At 42.1% G+C, this 22,193-nt stretch overlaps 1 protein-coding gene across 2 annotated transcripts in view; it reads left to right on the forward strand.

The window, feature by feature from the left end:
- SMAD1 (SMAD family member 1) overlaps positions 1 to 22,193 on the forward strand; it is a 202,975-nt gene that overhangs the window by 20,975 nt on the left and 159,807 nt on the right. The gene's annotated exons all lie outside the window — the stretch shown is intronic.

Raw genomic sequence — 22,193 nt, forward strand, 5'->3', positions numbered from 1 at the left:
CAGGACTGATTGAGTACAGTCTCTTTTATTTAGATAATAGGCCCAATCCTGAAGTCCATTGAATTCAGTGGCATTACTCACATGAGTGAAGACTTATGTGATTGAATCCTATGTTTGTAACCAATGTATTTCAACCCAGTTATCAAGATGACCAACAATTTTTTTAAAATATTTTTGTGAGTAGTTTCCCTGTTGTCAACTCTTGTGATCTTTATCAGGAGTCTCAAAATTTTTGATGTTTTTCTTAAAGCCAAGATCCTCATATCAGGTGATTACAAGAGAATCTCAGCTTACTTTTATTTTTTAAATGAAAGATTCTGGCTCTCGTGGCTGTGGAGAAAAGCTTGAAAATGTGAACCCTGTGAGATAAAAAACAAAAGACAAATGAAAAGAATGCCAAATATTTTTTCAATCATTATTTTTATACCAATTTTATGACTATTTTGGGACCTGATTCATGATTTTAGGACATATGGAGTTAGTGGTAATCTAGTTTATTTTTATTTCTGTGACAAAAAGTAGCATTCGTCTGCTTAGATTCTTCTTACCATGAAGACCTATGAAAGACGTAACAGATGACATGATTAACTTTGTATTTTCTTCGTCAATTTGCATTACCTCTCCTCTCCTCCAAACCCTTTGGTTTTTCATGATTTCAATCCCAAATGAGGCATAATACATGTGTATCTAAGTTTTGCCTTGAATATTTTTTATACCACAATGATGCATATGTTACAAACGCTTAGCTAGATAGAATCCAAAAAGTATAATATGGGGCTCTCTAGGATGCAAACCCATGCAGATGGAAATAAGCAAAATAAATGGATGTTTAAATCCACTGAAAATCAGAAGTGCCAAATTTTACCCAGATCTATTATCATAGATTAGAGATTTTAAGACGAGAAGGAGTCATTGGGTCATCTAGTTTAATTTCCTATATATCACAGACCATTTAATTTCCCCCAGTTGCTCCTATATTGAGTTCAATAGTTTGTTTGATATTTGATATGCTAAGCGACATATATGCTAGGAAGGTTATTATCTGTACCACTCTTCACTGTACCACTAAGCAAGGCATCCAGTCTTATTATTTATTTGTATTACTATAGAATATGTAAAAACCTTGATCTGAAGACAGCAAGAGATGTTGAATCCATCGTTTCCTTTAGTACGCCTCTACCCCGATGAGGTCCGATATAATGCGAATTCGGATATAACGCGGTAAAGCAGCACTTCGAGGGACGGGGCTGCTTTACCTCGTTATATCCAAATTCGTGTTACCGCAAGCGGTTCCTCTGCGCCCCACCCTGTTACTTGTTGTGGCCTTCCCGCCCACCTCACCTCCACTCCACCTCCTTCCACGAGCGCACCGCAGCTCCGCTTCTCCCTCCTACCTCCCAGGCTTGCTTTGCAAAACAGCTGATTGGCGCAGCAAGCCTGGGAAGCAGGGGGGAGAAGTGGAGCTGCGGCGTGCTTGTGAGAGGAGGAGGAGGAGGAGGCGGAGGTGAGGTGAGGTGAGCTGGGGCAGGGAGCGGTTCCTCTGCGCCCCCCCCCTTACTTGCTGCGGCTCTCCTGCCCCAGCTCACCTCTGCCTCCACCTCCACCTCCTCCCATTAACGCGTCGTTCAGCTCCGCTTCTCTTCCCTCCCAGGCTTGCCGCACAAAACAGCTGATTGGCATGGCATGCCTGGGAGGGAGGGGAGAAGTGGAGCTGCGGCTCACTCGTGGGAGGAAACGGAGTGGAGGTGAGCTGTGGAGGGGGCCGGGGAGGGCCACAGCAAGTAACAGGAGGATGCAAAGGAACCACTCCCCTCTCCAGCTCATCTCCCCTCTTCCTTTGAGCACGCCGCCACTGCTCCGCTTCCCCACCCCCCCTTCCAGGCTTGCTGGGCCAAACAGCTGATTGGCATGGCAAGGGAGAAGCTGAGGGGGGAAGCAGTAAAAGCAGTTCCTCTCCCTACCCCAATGTAACGTGGTCTCACCTATAACATGGTAAGTTTTTTTTAGCTTCTAAGGACCACATTATATCAGGGTAGAAGTTCACCCATTGGTTAACCACTCTTGCAAGGTATTACTTTATTTACAATATTTTCCAAAAGTTTTCAGTTTTAAATTCTCTCTGCACTGTAGATATAACTAGGCTCTCAACCTAGTGTTAAATGGTAGCCCACTTTAATGGTTAATGTATGGATCAATCCAGTATCTCTAGGTGCTTTAAAAGGCCCAAATTCCTGAAGCTGAAAACTTAAACTAAATTGATATGACACTCTTAAGTTGAAATAAGTATTCCAAACAACAGAGTTGTGCCTATTTAAAACAGTTTCTAAACCAATTTAGACAAATTGGTATAATTTTTTCATACACAATGTCTTTCCTCAGGTTTTCCTATCTGTCACAGTAACCATTGGAGTGAGTGGATACTAATCTTTGCCATTTGACCAGGAGTATAGCCTTTTGTAATCCTGACCCATATGATGGGTACTAGCTAATGAAAATCAGTTTCTTACTAGAACTCCTATATGTCACACTTTTACTCCAGCATACTTCTGGAACAATCACTCATTTCAGTGCTGAGGAAAGTAACCAACTTACCCACACAAAGCACAGAATCTTGCACATTTCAGAATTTTTCACAGTGCAAAGAACAAAGTATTTATCATTGTTAGCTCTTCATATTGAAAGTGCTCTACAAATTAAATTTTGTCCCACAATTACATTATTTCATGTCTTCTCATGGAGATGTTTTATCACTGATGCTAAAGGTGTCATAAACAGATAGCTAAGGGTTAATGTCTCTTTCACCTATAAAGGGTTAACAAACAGTGACCTGCAAACACCTGACCAGAGGACCAATCAGGAGACAAGATACTTTCAAATCTTGTGGAGGGAAGCCTTTGTTTGTGGGTTTGGGGTTTGGCTTTGTTCTCTCTGGGTCCTGGATGGGACTAGAGGTGCAACCAGGTTTCTGCCAATCTCCATGCTACAGTCTCTTATCTATTCAGAATTGTGAGTAAGAAAAGGCGGACATAGTCTTTTAATTTGTTTTTTTTTATTTACATATATGTACTTGCTGGAAGTAGCTTAAATTGTGTTTCTGCTGGAGAAAGTTTCTTTCTATTGTTTATAAGTTGAAAGACCCTGTAACTGTTTACCATCTAACGTGCAGAGATAAAACTTTTACTTTTTTCTTTCTTTTTTATTAAAAGTTTTGCTTTTGAGACCTGTTTGATTTTTTTCTCCTAGTTAAGATTCAAGGGAATTGGTGGAGAGAAGGTAAGGATAAATTTTCTCTTTGTGTTATATTCACGCAGCTTGTATTGCCTCTGGGTGACGGGGAAGGTAACAGTCCTCTCCATGTGGTGATTCAAGAAGTTGAATCAGGTGATCTCCTAGTGTTCCCAGAGTGGGAAGGAGCTGGGAGGAAGAAGAGAGGGGGAAGGGAATGGTTTATTCCCCTTTGTTGTGAGACTCAGGGAATCTGGGTCTTGGGGTCCCCAGTGAAGGTTTTGGGGAGACCAGAGGGTATCAGGCCCTGGAAAATTCCTGATTGGTGGCAGCATATCAGACCTAAGCTGGTAATTAAGCTTAGGGAAACTCATGCTAGTACCCATATTTTGGACACTAAGGTCCAGAATTGGGAATTATTAAAGGAACCCCAAATTCTATTGGGCCTGCCTTGCAAGATACGTTTTGGAGATCCTATCAAATTAACTGTTTAATTTTAAATAAAAAAGGGTAAAGGAAAGATCTGTGGGTGACTGTCAACCTACTCTTTCTTTCCACCCTTTTTATTACTATGATTCATGCTACATCTTCACCCCATTTACCAGAAACCTGAAGATAAGCCATCACCTCCACTGTCTTCCCCTCTCAATGGCTTTAGGGCATGTTGGTAACTAAGGGTATGTCTACACTATGAAATTAGGTCGATTTTATAGAAGTCGATCTTTAGAAAGCAATTTTATATAATCGATTGTGTGTGCCCCACTAAGCACATTAAGTCAGCGGAGTGCATCCTCAATACCGTGTCTAGCATCAACTCACAGAGCGATGCACTGTGGGTAGCTATCCCACAGTCCCCTCAGTCTCCGCTGCCCACTGGAATTCTGGGTTAAGCTCCCAATGCCTGATGGGGCAAAAACATTGTCGCGAGTGGTTTTGGGTATGTCATCAGTCTCCAGAGGTGAAAGTAAGCGGGTCCAGGCTGGTATGGAGGACCGGTAAGAAAAGGAGACTGGCTGAGGGAGAGAGAAGCCTGCCCCCTGCATAAGAATAGTTTAAACTCAGCTGTTCCCTGAGCGGTTCAGCCCTTGGGGTTAGGAGTGGTATCTGGCATCCTTGTTAATTTCACTCACAGTAGCTGTGGGGAGTGGGGAGGGTGTGTTTGACCGTGGCAGGGACAGTCCTTGTCTGCCCCTGGGATGAGGGGATCTTATCTCCAATACTAATGTACACAACAAATACAAGCATTTGGCTGCACAGCTTAAATCCAGAGCTATTAAAAGCAGGTGGAAGGGGAAAACTCACTGTCACATTGGTTTCTCGTCTCCTCCCTCCCCCTCCTCCAGCCCGGCTTCAGACAAGGCTCTGCATTCCTCCCCCCCTCCCCACCCAGCAGGGGTTCTCCTCTAGGCTCTAGCTTGCAGGGTTAGAAGCCGTTTCTGGCATCCTTGTTAATTTCACTCCCAATTGTTGTTGTTGGGGGGCGGGGGGGAGGGTGTCTGTGACCATGGCAGGGGCAGTTCTTTTCTGACTCCGGGATGAGGGGATCTCCTATACACAAAAAAACGCAATCAAAATCAGGAACCATTTCCAAGTTCAAGTCTATCCCATTCCCTCCCCAGCAGAGGATCATGATTGTGATGTCCAAACTGCTTGCAGATCCTCTTTGAAATGTTACTGAACCGTGCAGGGAACAGTTGAGTTTAAACTGTTCTTATGCAGGAGGCAGGCTTCTCCCTCCCTCAGCCAGTCTCCCTACTCCCTGCTGCAAGCTAGAGGGTAGCCCCTGCAGCTGCTGCTCAGTGCCAGGCAGGGAGAAAGCATGGAGCCTAATGTCCGCAGCCTGGCTGGAGGACGAGGGAAGACACGGAGAAAAATGTGACAGTGAGTTTTCACTTTTTCAGGCTTATTCCAATAGTAAAGTTTTATTACAGACAGTACTGGTAGTAGTAATAGTAGCTTTATTTTCTCTATCTATGTCATGCAATGGGAGGGATCCATGAAGTACGTAGGAGAGGTGGGTTGCTTGCGATTGGACCATATGGGTAAGAAATGTAAATTACTTTCAGCCCTGCCCAAACCCCAGGGCTCACAGCTGCCTCTGCAGCTGGGAGCTCTGGGGGTGATTTAAAGGGCCCAGCTCCTAGCTTCAGCTGAATCCCTGAGCCCTTTAAATCCTGATTTAAAAGCCCTGGGATTTAAAGGCCCCACCTCTTCTGACAGAGGCCATGCCTCTTCTGGTTGAGGCCCCCTCCCCCTCTGGAGGACTCTGGAGTGCCGGTAAGTCCTTTAAGTTACTTTCACCCCTGTTAGTCTCCCTTCCCTCCCTCTCTTCCTCCCTCCGTGAAAGCAACAGCAGACAATCATTTTGCGCCTTTTTGTCTGGGTTACCTGTGCAGATGCCATCGCACGGCAAGCATGGAGCCTGCTCAGCTCACTGCTGCTGTTGTGAGCATTGTAAACACCTCACACATTATCCTGCAGTATGTGCAGAACCTGGCTAGGAGCCACCAGCACGAGGACGATTGTGAGGAGGACATGGACACAGAAAGCATGGGATATGGCAAGGGGGACATCATGGCGGCAGTGGGGCAGGTTGGTACAGTGGAATGCCGATTCTAGGCTCGGCAAACAAGCACAGACTGGTGGGACCACATAGTGTTGCGGCTATGAGATGATTCCCAGTGGCTGCGAAACTTTCGTATGTGTAAGGCCACTTTCCTGGAACTCTGTGAGTTGCTTTCCCCCGCCCTGAAGCACAGGAATACCAAGATGAGAGCTGCCCTGACAGTTGAGAAGCAAGTGGCAATAGCCCTGTGGAAGTTTGCAACGCGTGACTGCTACCAGTGAGTCAGGAATCAATTCGGAGTGGACCAATCTACTGTGGGGACTGCTGTGATTCAAGTAGCCAATGCAATCACTGATGTTCTGCTATCAAGGGTAGTGACTCTGGGAAATGTGCAGGTCATAGTGGATGGCTTTGCTGCAATGGGGTTCCCTAACTATGGTGGGGCGATAAACGGAATGCACATCCCTATCTTGGCACTGGAGCACCTTGCCAACCAGTACGTAAACCGCAAGGGGTACTTCTCAATGGTGCTGCAAGCAGTGGTGGATCACAAGGGACTTTTCACCAACATCAGTGTGAGATGGCTGGGAAAAGTGCATGACACTCGCATCTTTAGCAACTCCAAGCTGTTTGAACAGCTGCAAGAAGGGACTTACTTCCCAGACCAGAAAATTACTGTTGGGGATGTTGAAATGCCAATAGTTATCTTTGGAGACTCAGCCTACCCCTTGCTCCTATGGCTCATGAAGCCGTACACAGGCAGGCTGGACAGTAGTAAGGATCAGTTCAACTCTAGGCTGAGCAAGTGCAGAATTGTGGTAGAATGGATGTTTAAAAGCTCGCTGGCACTGTATGCTGACTAGGTTAGACCTCAGCACAACCAATATTCCCACTGATATTACTGCTCGCTGTGTGCTCCATAATATCTGTAATAGTAAGGGGGAAACGTTTGTGGCGGGCTGGGAGGTTGAGACAAATCGCTTGGCGTCCAATTTTGAGCAGCCAGACACCAGGGCAATTAGAATAGCACAGGTAGGCATGCTGTGCATCAGAGATGGGCTTTGAAAACCAGTTTCATGACTGGCCAGGCTACGGTATGACAGTTGTGTGCGTTTCTCCTTGATGCAAACTTGCCCCCTTCATTGATTTTAATTCCCTGTAAGCCAGCCACCCTCCTTCCTTCGATCACAGCTGGCAAAGGAAATGAAGTCACTACTGTTTTAAAACCATTCATTCTTTCTTTATTAATTAAAAAAAAAAAGTGAGATAACTGACAAGATAGCCTGGGTGGGGTGGGGTGGAGTAGGGGAGCAGGGAAGGACATGGCCAAATTGCTTATTGTAGCCACACAGCAAATAAAAACTGTTTGAATGACAGCCTTCCATTGCTTGGGCCATCCTCTGGAGTCGAGTGGTGGGGTGCCTGGAGCCGCCTCCCTCCTCCTCTGCACATTCTTGGGCATCTGGATGAGGAGGATATGGAACTTGGGGAGGAGGACAGGCGGTTATACAGTGGATGCAGCAGCAGTCTGTGCTCTGGTTGGCTTTCCTGCAGCTCCACCAGACTTCTGAGCATGACTGTTTGCTCCTGCATTCGCCTCAGCATCGGCTCCTGCCTCTTCTCATCACGCTCACTGTATGCTTTCCTGGCCTCTGTCACTATATGCCTCCATGCATTCAGCTCTGCCCTATCAGTGCGGGAGGACTGCATGAGCTCGGAAAACATGTCTTTGCGAGTGCATTTTTTTCGCCTTCTAATCTGCGGTAACCTCAGGGACAGAGATGATGGGAGGAACATAGAAACATTTGCACCTGCGGGGGGATAAAAAGGGAGAGTAAAATTTAAGATGATAGATTTCTGAGAACAAAAGGGAGACTCTTTCACAGTGAATCAAGCAATTCACAGGAAACAGCACATGTGCTTTAGGTACAAGGACGCATTTTGCCTTTTACATTGAGTGCCTGCCGGTATGGTGACACATCACACATGGCTGGGGAACAGAAGTCGGTTTCCAGGCAGCCACGGTAAGCCAAAGGGTATGCAGGGTTGGCTTCTTCCACCTTCATAACGTGGGAATGGTTTCAAACTACGGTGCCCTTCTTTCCAATAGCAGACTTTTCTAGTAGCTGTATTGGCCGTGAATGCATCCCAAGTCTTCAGGGCAAATCAAACATTAAACACTATTGCTTTTAAACCCTGTAGTGTAGTTACAAATGTGCACTCACCAAATGTGCCTTCTCCGGCTTCAGGGTCCAGGAACCTGCCTTGAGAGGGTATTGGCTTCAGGGTGATGAAAAGATCCTGGATGCCGGGGAGGACGGATTCTCCGCTTGCCTGCTGCACATTCTCCTCCTCCTTCTCCTCTTCCTCATCCACAAAATCCTCCTCTGTATTGTGTATGGGGCTCTGACCTGGAGCAACCATTTGCCTCCTTTGTCTTTTGGTAGGCTTGCCTGAGTACCTTAACTTTCACACGGCACTGCTGTGTGTCACTGTTGCAGCCTTTCTCCACCATGCCCTGTGTGATTTTGGCATATATATTAGCATTTCTTCTTTTTGATCAGAGCTTGGCCTGCACAGATTCTTCTCCCCATACAGCAGTCAGATCCACTGTCTCCTGTTCGGTCCATGCTGGAGCTTGTTTGCGATTCTGGGGGGACTGCATGGTCACCTGTGCTGTTGAGCTCGCCACAGTGACCAAACAGGAAATGAAATTCAAAATTTCCTGGGGCTTTTCCTGTGTACCTGGCTAGTGCATCGGAGTTGAAAGTGCTGTCCAGAGCGGTCATATTGGAGCACTCTGAGATAGCTCCTGGAGGCCAATATGGTCGAATTGCATCTGCATTACCTCAAATTTGACCCAGCAAGATTGATTTTAGCACTACTCCACTCGCTGGGAAGAGTACAGCAATCAATTTTAAGAGCCCTTTAGGTCAATGGAATGGGGTTGTTTGTGTAGATGCATTGCTTATAAAATTGACCTAAATGCATGTAAATTCAACATAACCACACAGTGTAGACTAGGACTGAGAGTTCAGATAACCAATGGCCTTACGCTGCCAGACCAAGCCTAACTGAAGCTTCCCTATAAATTACCCACACCAACAGAACCCCCAAAGACGTATGGCAATGTGGCTTTGTGACTCCAAAAAAAACAGCCTTGGGGGACTGATCTGTAAATAACCAATGATTTTTAAGGAAAAATTCCAATGACAAACTTTCAATCCTAGTGATAGCCTTCAAAGTATAAATCAAACTTTCTTGTGAAAAGGGAAATGCTGATCAGCACTGACACCGCAGAGGGTCGTCCCCCAATAATTCAGGGTTCGCCTTGCCAGTTCACCTGGTATTTCTAGGTGTTGCAATCTTATCTTAAATTAGGTTCTGCATATTTTGTACCACAGCCTTTCTGCCATCCCTGTAATTGTATTGGTGCACTTTGAAAACTAATATTTTATTTGTTTATACGCTACCGCAGATTTAAATTCCTCTGAATTAAACTGTCACAGAGTCTTAAAATGGGATGATAAATTTTCTTTGCATATTTCGTTTGTTCTCACTTGGTGTCCATTGATTTTACACATTAGTCTGTCTATTGTATGTCCTAATAAAAAAATTAATTGAAAATTGCATTTTATATCTATATTAAATATGGATTTATCTAATTTATTGTTGACTGACTGTATGTTCCTTCAGAGAATTCTAGAAGCCATTTAATCACAATTTGATTAATTATGGGGTGTCATAGATTCATAGATTCATAGACTCTAGGACTGGAAGGGACCTCGAGAGGTCATCGAGTCCAGTCCCCTGCCCTCATGGCAGGACCAGATACTGTCTAGACCATCCCTGATAGACATTTATCTAACCTACTCTTAAATATCTCCAAAGATGGAGATTCCACAACCTCCCTAGGCAATTTATTCCAGTGTTTAACTACCCTGACAGTTAGGAACTTTTTCCTAATGTCCAACCTAAATCTCCCTTGCTGCAGTTTAAGCCCATTGCTTCTTGTTCTATCATGAGAGGCTAAGGTGAACAAGTTCTCTCTCTCCTCCTGATGACACCCTTTTAGATACCTGAAAACTGCTATCATGTCCCCTCTCAGTCTTCTCTTTTCCAGACTAAATAAACCCAATTCTTTCAGCCTTCCTTCATAGGTCATGTTCTCAAGACCTTTAATCATTCTTGTTGCTCTTCTCTGGACCCTCTCCAGTTTCTCCACATCTTTCTTGAAATGCGGTGCCCAGAATTGGACACAATACTCCAGTTGAGGCCCAACCAGCGCAGAGTAGAGCGGAAGAATGACTTCTCGTGTCTTGTTTACAACACACCTGTTAATGCATCCCAGAATCACGTTTGCTTTTTTTGCAACAGTATCACACTGTTGACTCATATTAAGCTTGTGGTCCACTATGACCCCTAGATCTCTTTCTGCCATACTCCTTCCTAGACAGTCTCTTCCCATTCTGTATGTGTGAAACTGATTGTTCCTTCCTAAGTGGAGCACTTTGCATTTATCTTTATTGAACTTCATCTGGTTTATCTCAGACCATTTCTCCAATTTGTCCAGATCATTTTGAATTTTGACCCTGTCCTCCAAAGCAGTAGCAATCCCTCCCAGTTTGGTATCATCTGCAAACTTAATAAGCGTACTTTCTATGCCAACATCTAAGTCGTTGATGAAGATATTGAACAGAGCCGGTCCCAAAACAGACCCCTGCGGAACCCCAGTTATTATACCTTTCCAGCAGGATTGGGAGCCATTAATAACTACTCTCTGAGTACGGTTATCCAGCCAGTTATGCACTCACCTTATAGTAGCCCCATCTAAATTGTATTTGCCTAGTTTATCGATAAGGATATCATGCGAGACCGTATCAAATGCCTTACTAAAGTCTAGGTATACCACATCCACCACTTCTCCCTTATCCACAAGACTCGTTATCCTATCAAAGAAAGCTGTCAGATTGGTTTGACACGATTTGTTCTTTACAAATCCATGCTAGCTATTCCCTATCACCTTACCACCTTCCAAGTGTTTGCAGATGATTTCTTTAATTACTTGCTCCATTATCTTCCCTGGCACAGAAGTTAAACTAACTGGTCTGTAGTTTCCTGGGTTGTTTTTATTTCCCTTTTTATAGATGGGCACTATATTTGCCCTTTTCCAGTCTTCTGGAATCTCTCCTGTCTCCCATGACTTTCCAAAGATAATAGCTAGAGGCTCAGATACCTCCTCTATTAACTCCTTGAGTATTCTAGGATGCATTTCATCAGACCCTGCTGACTTGCAGGCATCTAACTTTTCTAAGTGATTTTTAACTTGCTCTTTTTTTATTTTATCTTCTAAACCTACCCCCTTCCCATAAGCATTCACTTTGTTAGACATTCCTTCAGACTTCTCAGTGAAGACCGAAACAAAGAAGTTATTAAGCATCTCTGCCATTTCCAAGTTTCCTGTTACTGTTTCTCCCTCCTCACTGAGCAGTGGGCCTATCCTGTCCTTGGTCTTCCTCTTGCTTCTAATGTATTGATAAAAAGTCTTCTTGTTTCCCTTTATTCCCATAGCTAGTTTGAGCTCATTTTGTGCCTTTGCCTTTCTAATCTTGCCCCTGCATTCCTGTGTTGTTTGCCTATATTCATCCTTTGTAATCTGACCTAGTTTCCATTTTTTATATGACTCCTTTTTATTTTGTAGGTCATGCAAGATCTCGTGGTTAAGCCAAGGTGGTCTTTTGCCACATTTTCTATCTTTCCTACCCATCGGAATAGCTTGCTTTTGGGCCCTTAATAGTGTCCCTTTGAAAAACTGCCAACTCTCCTCAGTTGTTTTTCCCCTCAGTCTTGATTCCCATGGGACCTTACCTATCAGCTCTCTGAGCTTACCAAAATCCACCTTCCTGAAATCCGTTGTCTCTATTTTGCTGTACTCCCTTCTACCCTTCCTTAGAATTGCAAACTCTATGATTTCATGATCACTTTCACCCAAGCTTCCTTCTACTTTCAAATTCTCAGCAAGTTCCTCCCTATTTGTTAAAATCAAGTCTAGAACAGCTTCCCCCCAGTAGCTTTTTCAACCTTCTGAAATAAAAAGTTGTCTGCAATGCAGTCCAGGAACTTATTGGATAGTCTGTGCCCCGCAGTGTTATTTTCCCAGCATATATCTGAATAGTTGAAGTCCCCCCATCACCACCAAATCTTGGGCTTTGGATGATTTTGTTAGTTGTTTTAAAAAAGCCTCATCCATCTCTTCCACCTGGTTAGGTGGCCTGTAGTAGACTCCCAGCACGACATCACCCGTGTTTTTTACCCCTTTTATCCTTACCCAGAGACTCTCAACACTTCCGTCTCCTATGTCCATCTCCACCTCGGTCCAAGTGTGTACATTTTTAATATATAAGGCAACACCTCCTCCCTTTTTCCCCTGTCTATCCTTCTTGAGCAAACTATACCCATCCACACCAACATTCCAATCATGTGTATTATCCCACCAAGTTTCAGTGATGCCAACAATGTCATAGTTGTATTTATTTATTAGCACTTCCAGTTCTTCCTACTTATTACCCATACTTCTCGCATTTGTGTATAGGCATCTAAGATACTGGTATAGCCAGCAAGCAGGACTGCAAAACAACTTTTAAAAACATAAAGAGGTGAAGAAATGTGTTCATGTGTTGAATTTTGTTCTCATGCTGGATAGTGGGGATATGTAGCATATAGGATTGATATTTTGGTGCAAGTTTTTTTATTTCCTTATATACATTGATAATGTCAGAGTATGTATAAAACTACTGCCCATAAAAGTATATGAGGAATGAGCAATTTTTTTAATACTATGGGCCAAATTCTGCCTTTGGATGCTTTTAAAGGATAGAATTTGGCCCTGTATTTTTAACTGTTGGTCTGTTATATAAATACAAATGTCTAGAAATTTTTCAGAATATACATGATCTGGATGATATGTTTTAGTCTAGGCTCTAATTTGACAAAATGGATCCCAATTGTTTGATTGGGCGGGGGCACTCCATCTATCTCAGTAGTTGGAAAATCTCTTTGTAGGGAGGAGAGAATTTCATGAATCACCTATGCTAACAACCTTCCCCACCATATTTTCTATTTTTGTCCCTACCACTGGTACTTTGACAACCACTGGCCTACCATGTAAACCTACATGTAGAGGGTATCAACCCTTTAGTCATAAACCTTGTACACTGTAATAATACCTTCAGTTAATGAGTATCTTACATCCATTTAATATACAGCTTGAAAGACAACTGACAATAGTCATCAAGGGTGATTGTATAGTAATGCCTACTTTGTCTGCATTGAAAAAAAACCTGCCTGTTCCATGCAGCTGGGAATTGTGGTTAGTGATATGATAATAAATAGATAGACCTTGACATCCACATACAATCTGGATCACCACTTAGTCCTGTTTAGTGGATTGCCTACTGGTGCTGTGGCAGTTTGATAGCACGGTGAGTTGATACTGCACTGGCTGATTGATAGTGACAGCATGGTACTGGAACCAAAAGGCCCTGTCTACTAGAACATCTTGGTTCACAAAAGTATTGGAGGTAATGGAAAAGATAATACACCAGGTACATAAGTATACAGCCAGGGAGACAAAAAGAAGACAAATATTTAGTGATGGTTTCCCTTAATTGAATATTTGGATTAAATTCACTTTCCAATGATAAGCCAAAAAGTGAGTAATTAAAAAAAATATTAATCATGATAAATGGTCATTCAAAGAAGTACTAAATAGACATACAGGTTCAAGCAGCAGAATTAAATCCTGAGTTATCTGAAAAAGAAAATAACAGGATAAAAATATACAAGGTTGAGCAATAGAGGGTTATCAGTTATATTAATCATGTTAATGTAAAGGCTTTTCTTTTTTTAGATGTCTACATTGAACATGCTTAATGTTTGTGCTTATGAATCTCCTGGATTTGTTATTTCTTTTCCAAATATTGAATAAATGAAAAGTTTAAGTGGGAGCTGAGGGTCCAAATTCTGAAAATCTGGCACTAGACATCTCTAGTTGGGCACCCCAAAATAAACACAGCACTTAGAATTAGTGAAAGCTTCTGACAGTTAAGCTGTTTGCATGAATATAAATCCATGTATACACACCCTTCCTTCCATAGGCAACAAGTGTTTAAAATAGGCTGTTAATGATTCCTGTTCTGATGGGAGTTTTAGGAGGTGCTTAGTATACTGGGCACTAGGGGCTGAATAGAAGAAACAGTAGCAAAATCAAAAATTGAAGTGCCAGGCACTCTGAAAACCAGGGGGATATCCATTACTTGACATTATTTACCTCTTTATATGGTGCTTTCAGTTCTGCCACACCCTTTATGGTGATCAACCTCTTGTGCTCCTAATGGATGCTTTCCTTCCTATCCCTGAGGATAGGGATGTACATTTCCATTTCTAAAAGCAGGGAGAAAGGAAAGAGGAGCTACCACCTATTCTCCTTCGTTGGCTCCATTCTCATAGACACCTTTTAAAGTAATAAAACCTGCACTTGATGTAATCCAAACAGATTTTCCTAGGAAAGGAAAATGGTATTATTTCCCCTTTTATATCTTACCGTGAAGATCTATTTCACTTTAATCTGAAAGGCTTGATCCCTTCACAGTGCTTTTTAAAAGATAGAGCTCTTTAGCCACTAGCCTTCATTATACGGAACTCAAATGTTTTCATCAAAGTGGTCATCTGAGAATAAAAATGACAGTTGTTAAGAAAAGGATGCGAAAGGAAAACTGCTGTAATGCTGTCACCAAATTATCTAAGAAAACAGATAAAGGCAGTCCAACCTTGTAGCATTTAGCTTTTCATTGTCTAAAAGTTACCAAATGAAACTTTAAAAAAAATGATGTGGTTTCAAAGCAGTCTGTATCTAGACTCATTATTCTACACAATTTGAAAATGATGTAACTTAAAACAGGGATGTTTTCCCTGTCAGCTGAATTGAGAATAATGTACAGGAAAAGGTGATGTAATGATCATATCACTTACATTATTCTCTCCCTAATGAATAATCTTCTACACTGTGGATGAGCTCACTTACTATTATAGGAATCACATCTGTAAGCCACAGTACACTGCTGACTTTACAAATGGTTTGGTGCTCTATAGTCAACCTATAGCTAACAGTTTTCATTCGATTTGCTAAAATTATTATACTACATATGAAGTAATTTTGTCTGGGAGATTAATGCAATAGAATGAAAGAAACCATAGCTTTTATTTGCAGGTATTATACACAGGACTCTCACCTTTTCTAAGCACAGCTATCTCTCTCTCTAAAAACCAGTGCTAGACTATTATTAGTTTGGAACATCTGAAACGTGATAAATGTTTCTAACCTCACTTCAGCTAGAGCTCACGTGCTCTCTCTCTGTTCCTATTCACAGCTGCCAGGCAGGCATTCCATATAGACAATTGTGAAACTGGCTTTATAACGTATCTAATATATTTTCTGTAAATGCTGAATCATAAGCTTATTTAAACCTGCTAATGAATAAGACTGGGAGTCAATTTGGGATTAAAGAAATAACATAGGTCATTGGCTAAATTTGCTAATACAGTATTATGGATGTCTTGAATATGCAAGCTTGTATTAATATTATTTAAGCATGAATAACCAGAAAAAATGTGTTTGTGTGTGTCTCTCTCTCAGCGGAGAGTCATTCAGTTAGAAGGGGAACACCATCTTGCTGATGCCAATATGACATGCCCTTCCTGCTCATCATTTGCATTACTAGTAATTAGGGCCCTGATTCAGGAAAGGACTTAAGCATGTGCTTAAAATTAAGCATGTGCTAAGTGCTTTCCTGAACATAATGCTTTCCTGAATCAGAGCCCTAATGCATAACATATATCTAACATACAAAAAGACTCTTTCGATACTGAAATATATCTGTAGATGGAGTAGCAGTAGAGACTCCATAGCTAAAATTATGTTGAGATTTTCATTTAAATCATTTCCTTTCACCCAGCTAAACAACCTTAGTCACCACAAAGCCACAAGTCCACACATCTGTTATCATTCTATCCCAGATGCAGGATATTTTTCCAATGTTACAGTTGATTAGGAAAAAGTGAATCCTTCTTATTCAAACTTTTTTATGTAAGCTAAGAAAAAACAATGGAGATATATATATCCACCATCTATTCCTCTTCTCTGACACTGTCTAGCCAGCCTTCCTACTTCCTCTATTCTGCTTCTTACATAGACAGAGGTGAAAGTAAGCCAGTACAGGGTACCGGCAAGAGCGGGTGTGCCGTACTGGGGCGGCCCAGCTTCCCCAGGTGGCAATTAAAGGGCCTGGGGCTCCCAGCAGCGGGGCTCCGGGGGTTATTTAAAGGGCCCAGGGCTCCCGCTGCCTCTACAGCCCCTGCCCTTTAAATAGCCACCGGAGCCCTGCTGGCGGAGTCCTGGGGTAGCAGCAGCAGCCGGGGGCTCCGGCAGCAGTTTAAAAGGCTCGGGGCAGTTTCGGCAGCTGAGCCCTGAGCCCTTTAAACTGCTGCCGGAGCCCCCAGGTGTTGCTGCTACGCCGGCGGGGGAGGGAGAGGGCACTTACCAGTACAGGGGGGCCAGGGCTGGCTCTGACCCCCCCATCCCCACCCCAGGCCCCGCCCCTTCTAGGGGCCAGAGCCGGCCCCAACCCAGCCCCGTACTGGTAAGTCCCTATTTCTACTTTCACCCCTGCACATACAGCGCTATATCTTGCAGCGCTCAGGGGGGTGTTTTTTTCACACCCCTGAGCGCGAAAGTTGCAGCACTGTAAAGCGCCAATGTAGCCATGTTTTTAGATTGTAAATTCCTTGAGCAGGACCATTTAATTGCATCTCGTTCCATGCCAAGTGTATTGTCAGCCCTTAACTGACAAGGCTATGAACAACTAGGTTCTATTCTCTCTTTCAGATTGCAGAGCAGTCAAAACTTTAATAAAGTCAAGTTTTATTACCACAAAATACAAAGTAGATATTTTTGAAAGGGACTGCGGTCTCTAAACAAAAGCAATTCTGGGCAATAGGTGCAGACACAACAAAACAAAAAAGTACAGCACCATTGTAATTTTCACAGTAATACAAATGGAAGTTCACTTTCCCACAGCATAAGAGAAACAACAAATATAGTAACAGAAACCTCCTTAGTACAGAGAAATATTCTGTCTAAATGAAGCAATATTTAGCATAAAGTGTCCCAGGTATCAGGAGCTTTTCCTCAGCAGACATGGATTTTAAACACTTCTTATTTTTGTTTTTAAATTGTGTTTTAACTTGGAAAAGAAAAAATATTCAGACACCAAAAGAGTGAACTAGAAGGGGAGGAGGAAGTAAATTCTAAAAGTAAAGGAAATAGAAAGGAAAGAGAAATGATTCTAAGGTACTGATCAGTTCAGTCTTGTACTGCTTACTCCCGTTTTAATAGTTACTGCCATGCTGTACTCCAGTGCTGAGAACTGAACCGTGGTCTGCAGGAGTTCCTGGAAATTGTTTCTTCTTAATTTGAACTCTGAGATGTTGCCTCTTAGTAAAGGAATAGACAACAGGGAAGATGTCTCTAGATCATATATTTTGATTATATTAATGTGATTGAAGGACAATCCTTGTTAGTTACAAGTAACTGGAATAAATAAACTTTTAGAGCTTGTTTGCTCTTGCTCTCATCTATTTAGAGTATATAACAGAGGACAGTACAAATATCAAGTTAAATCACAGCAGTTCTGGTATTGCTTTAATAAGGAGATAAATCTCTAACCCTAACAGGTTTACAGGTTCAGCTTCCAATTAGGATCCAGAAGCTTGAATTCTTCTCTGACAGGCATATGAACTCTTTGATTTGGAAATCAGGCTGGAGGAAACCTCAAGACAACAAACCTTTGTGTGATTTCAAATACCGGTACATTCTGGTTTCATTTGGGTTGGAACTACCACTGGAATTATTCATTCTTTATCTTGGTATTTCAGTACAGTTCCCAGTCAATGTTAAAAAGAGATACGTGAATCATTTTTTAATGTTACAATACAAATCCAGCAAATTTCTGGGATTAAATATGGTAGATGTTTATTAGTACATATTAGTACTACATAACAGTTTATAACCAGAAATAAAGAACAGTATATCAACGGAATGTAATTATCCAAATGAATTTGTTTGGTTTAGCAGAAAATAAACCCCTACTCATTCAAAAAGTACCATCAATCTTTAAAGACCACAGGTGAGCGGGAACCCAGTTTTATATCATCTTCAAAAGACGACACTTCCAGAAGTGAATTCAGGATATGCTCAGAGAGAACAAGCCAAGGATGGGTTAAAGCACCGGCATTATAAGCCCATTCCTACAGCCCCAGCTTTTAGAGTCCTATGATTACATCAGAGTCTCAGCTTTCCTTTAACAAAAGAGAGTTTCTAGTAGGGCTTTCAAACGATTAAAAAAATTAATTGCGATTAATGGCATGATCAAAAAAATTAATCAGGATTAATCATACTGTTAAACAATAATAGAATACTATTTACATATTTTTGGATGTTTTCTACATTTTCAAATATATTGATTTCAATTACAACACAGAATACAAAGTGTACAGTTTTCGCTTTATATTTATTTTTGATTACAGGTGTATGGACTGTAAAAGAAATAGTATTTTTCAATGCACCTAATACAAGTACTGTAGTGCTATCTCGTTATCATGAAAGTTGAACTTACAAATATAGAATTATGTACGAGAAACTGCATTCAGAAATAAAACAATGTAAAATTTTAGAGCTTGCAAGTTCACTCAGTCCTACTTTTTGTTCAGGCCAATTGCTCATACAAACAAGTTTGGTTACAATTTGCAGGAGATAATGCTGCCCGCTTCTTGTTTACAATGTCCCCTGAATGTGAGAACAGGCATTCTCATAGCACTGTTGTAGCCAGCGTTGCAAGATATTTACGTGCCAGATGCGCTATAGATTCATATGTCCCTTCTTGCTTCAACCACCATTACAGGAGACATGCGTCCATGATGATGACAGGTTCTGCTCGATAACAATCCAAAGCACTGTAGACCAATGCATGTTCATTTTCATTATCTGAGTCAGATGCCACCAGCAGAAGGTTGATTTTCTTTTTTGGTGGTTGGGTTCTGTAGTTTCCGCATTGGACTGTTGCTCTTTTAAGACTTCTGAAAGCATGCTCCCTACCTTGTCCCTCTTAGATTTTGGAAGACACTTCAGATTCTTAAATCTTGAGTCGAGTGCTGTAGCTATCTTTACAAATCTCACATTGGTGCCTCCTTTACGTTTTGTCAAATCTACAGTGAAAGTGTTCTTAAAACGAACAGCAACATGTGCTGGGTCATCATCCAAGACTGCCAAACATGAAATATATGTCAGAATGTGGGTAAAACAGAGCAGGAGATGTACAATTGTCCCCCAAGGAGTTCAGTCACAAATGTAATTAACGTATTATTTTTTAACAAGCGTCATCAGCATCACCGTCCCTGTAACCAAGAAGCTATGGGAAACCACCTTTCCAAATGTGGAACCGGCCTGACCCTGTTTAGCTGGTGAGCTGTCAACTGGATCTGAGCACAGAGTGGTATAACTTCAAGCTATATTTAACTGGAGTGAGGGACTGCTTGGTTACTGCTCACAGACAGGATAGTAAAGGCAGTCTCTCAGTTCAAAAGAGGTGCCATTGGGGACCAGATCAAGGTCAGATAGGCACAAGAGCTCCTACTGCATTTTTGATGTTATTATTTGGGTTTATTATTTACCAGGAAATTATCTACATTTTCCAGCTCTCATTTTACTGCACTTACATGGGCTAAAAAACCACAACAAATTCCCAGGAATTAATTGTACACAAGTAGACTTTCAATCCTAAATGAAACAGACAAACCAAAACAGTTGGCCTCACACACATACAAAACCATATGCGTGAGCAAGCTGAAAGTTTTATTTTTAGTTCTATTGTTTTCAAAATGTTTAGAGACAAAACACTTGAGATAATGTCTGGAGAAATCTGAGAGTAAAAAGAGCAGATTTTTTAATACATTCTCTGTACTATGAATGAATTAAAATCTGAGCCTGCTTGTCTCTAGTAATCACTTGGAGGAACTGTACACCTGCTGACTGTAAGTACCAGCCCCTCCTTATATGTACTGGAAAAATAACTGCAGCTCTGATCACATGAGTGACCTGATGCCCTGAAAAAACAAAGCTTTGTAATTCTGGTAACAATTCCCTAGATAATAGAGAATTTGGTTTGAGAACTTTTGTATTTATATTATTTGTTTTGGTCTAGTGGAAGCCTAAGCATTTGAGTCTTTGTTGCCTTTTCATTTTGGCCAACCCTTCCACTTTGACCTCCCACACAACTCTTTTTCTACTCACTTCCCGTTATGACTCCTGAACTCTGAGGGAGAAGGAAATATTTGGCCTTCCCTATGGATTAGTTGGTAGAAAAGCACCAATATCCATGCAGCTATTGAAAACATCCTTCCCTCCCAACACAGAATCTTACTTTCTAATCACAGAGTATGAATAAATCATCTAAGATATATGATTTAGGGAACTACCAGAGAATTTAGGAAACATTGTAGCCACTTTCCCTGGGTCTATCAGTTATCCATTGATTTTCCCTCCAGTAGTCTAACAAGATTCTCATCAGATGTGATCAGCTGGATTTTGCAGCCTAGGGGGAGGTGACACAGAGAATCCATTCATCCAAATGATCCTGCTCTAATAGGCTGGGGGAATTGTAACTCCCCAGCTGAGACCTCCAGGCTGATTAGAACTCTATATGGTAGACATTTGGATGATGTGAACCAACTAAAATTTGTAAAAAAAAAAGTGCTTTCCTTTTCTTTCCCCCTTCACTATGCAGCACCATAGTTGTAATGATGCAGTACTAGTGATGTGGAACCCAAAGCTTATTTGATATCATAGCAGTACCAACAAAGAGTTTATGTACTTTTTCCGGCCTGCTCAGTAGTTTGTAAAGGATGAAGCTGACTGCTGGGTATGGACTGAAGTGGCAATACAGGAAACTAGCAGTAATAAACTTGTAAATAGAAACATTTTCTATAAACCAGGCTGAATATAGGCAGAAGCCCTTTCACATGAATTCTTTATTAAAAGAAGCATACATATTAAACAATATAAAATTTCCAGTACACTATAATCCGACTCCCTTTTCCCTTGGATTCTTCTCCCTAGGTTTAAGCATATATGGGATAGTGTATTTAGGAATAAAACGAAATTATCCAGGAAAGATACTGGCTGATTATTATTTATTGTTCTAGTTACCATTCAATGAAAACACAGGAAAAGGATCTCTCGAGATGGAAAATAGCAAAACCACATCTCCTTATCTACCTTTTTTAGCAACAACATGCCAAAAACTGGACAGAATGAAGACTGACACAATTGGTTGGACTCATAGGAACTTTAGTCTCTTGCTTTGTTCATTTTACAGGTTAGTGTCTCCATATAACATATGGTAAAGAGATGAAACAAATGAATGCCTTTCAGATATTTTCCTTACTATCACTCTTTCTATGCTATGTTATATAATGTTATTTTATATCAAATTTAGGTTTCTTATATAAACTACTTATATAAAAAAGCAAAAAAAATCCAATGCAATTAATAAATCAAACTTAAAGAAATGTAAAGAAATATGGCAGAGTGAATGTGGTATAATTAATAGAGAAATGGACTGGGGGGTGTGGTGGGGCAACAACTCACAGGCACAGCGCCTCCTGCTGGTTGTCCAGGAAATTAGATCTTTTCCAGCTCTGGAGCCCCCTCTGCTGGCTGATATCTTGCCTGCTGTTGGCCCTGTATCCCTTCCAGACCCCAGTGCCTTTTGCTCAGGGGTTCTGCCCACCGCAGTACCCCCTCACTCTGGGTCTCCCCTCCCTGGGGAACCCCCAACCACCATCCTCACCTTGCCTTGGTGTATACTGCCAGTCTCCATTTAGCCCCTGCTCACTGGGGGCAGACGGCAGTCTGTAAACTACTCATCATCAGCAAGAGAGGTTGGACCAGCTGCCTCGGCTATTCGTGGGCTGCCCCTCTGCTCTTCCCTAGGTATCCTCCTCAGCTTCCCAGGCAGTCAGGTTCTTCTCTGTCTGAAGCTAGAGAGAGTGTGTCCCCCAGCCTCTGGCCCTCAGCCCTCTTATAGTGCCAGCTGTGATCTGATTGGGGCATGGCCCCACCTGTGGCTGCTTCTTCCAACCAGACTAGTCTCCCTCCCGCCCAGCCCTTTCCAGGGCTCCTTTAACCCCTTCAGGGCCGGAGCAGGGTAACCACCCCACTACAGGAGGTCAGGATTCCTCAGTTCTGTTTGTGGCTCCGGACTGACTGTGTGTATGATCTGAGGCACAG

The sequence above is a fragment of the Gopherus flavomarginatus genome, chromosome 3, assembly GCF_025201925.1.
Source record: "Gopherus flavomarginatus isolate rGopFla2 chromosome 3, rGopFla2.mat.asm, whole genome shotgun sequence".
In the NCBI taxonomy this organism is placed as follows: domain Eukaryota; kingdom Metazoa; phylum Chordata; order Testudines; family Testudinidae; genus Gopherus; species Gopherus flavomarginatus.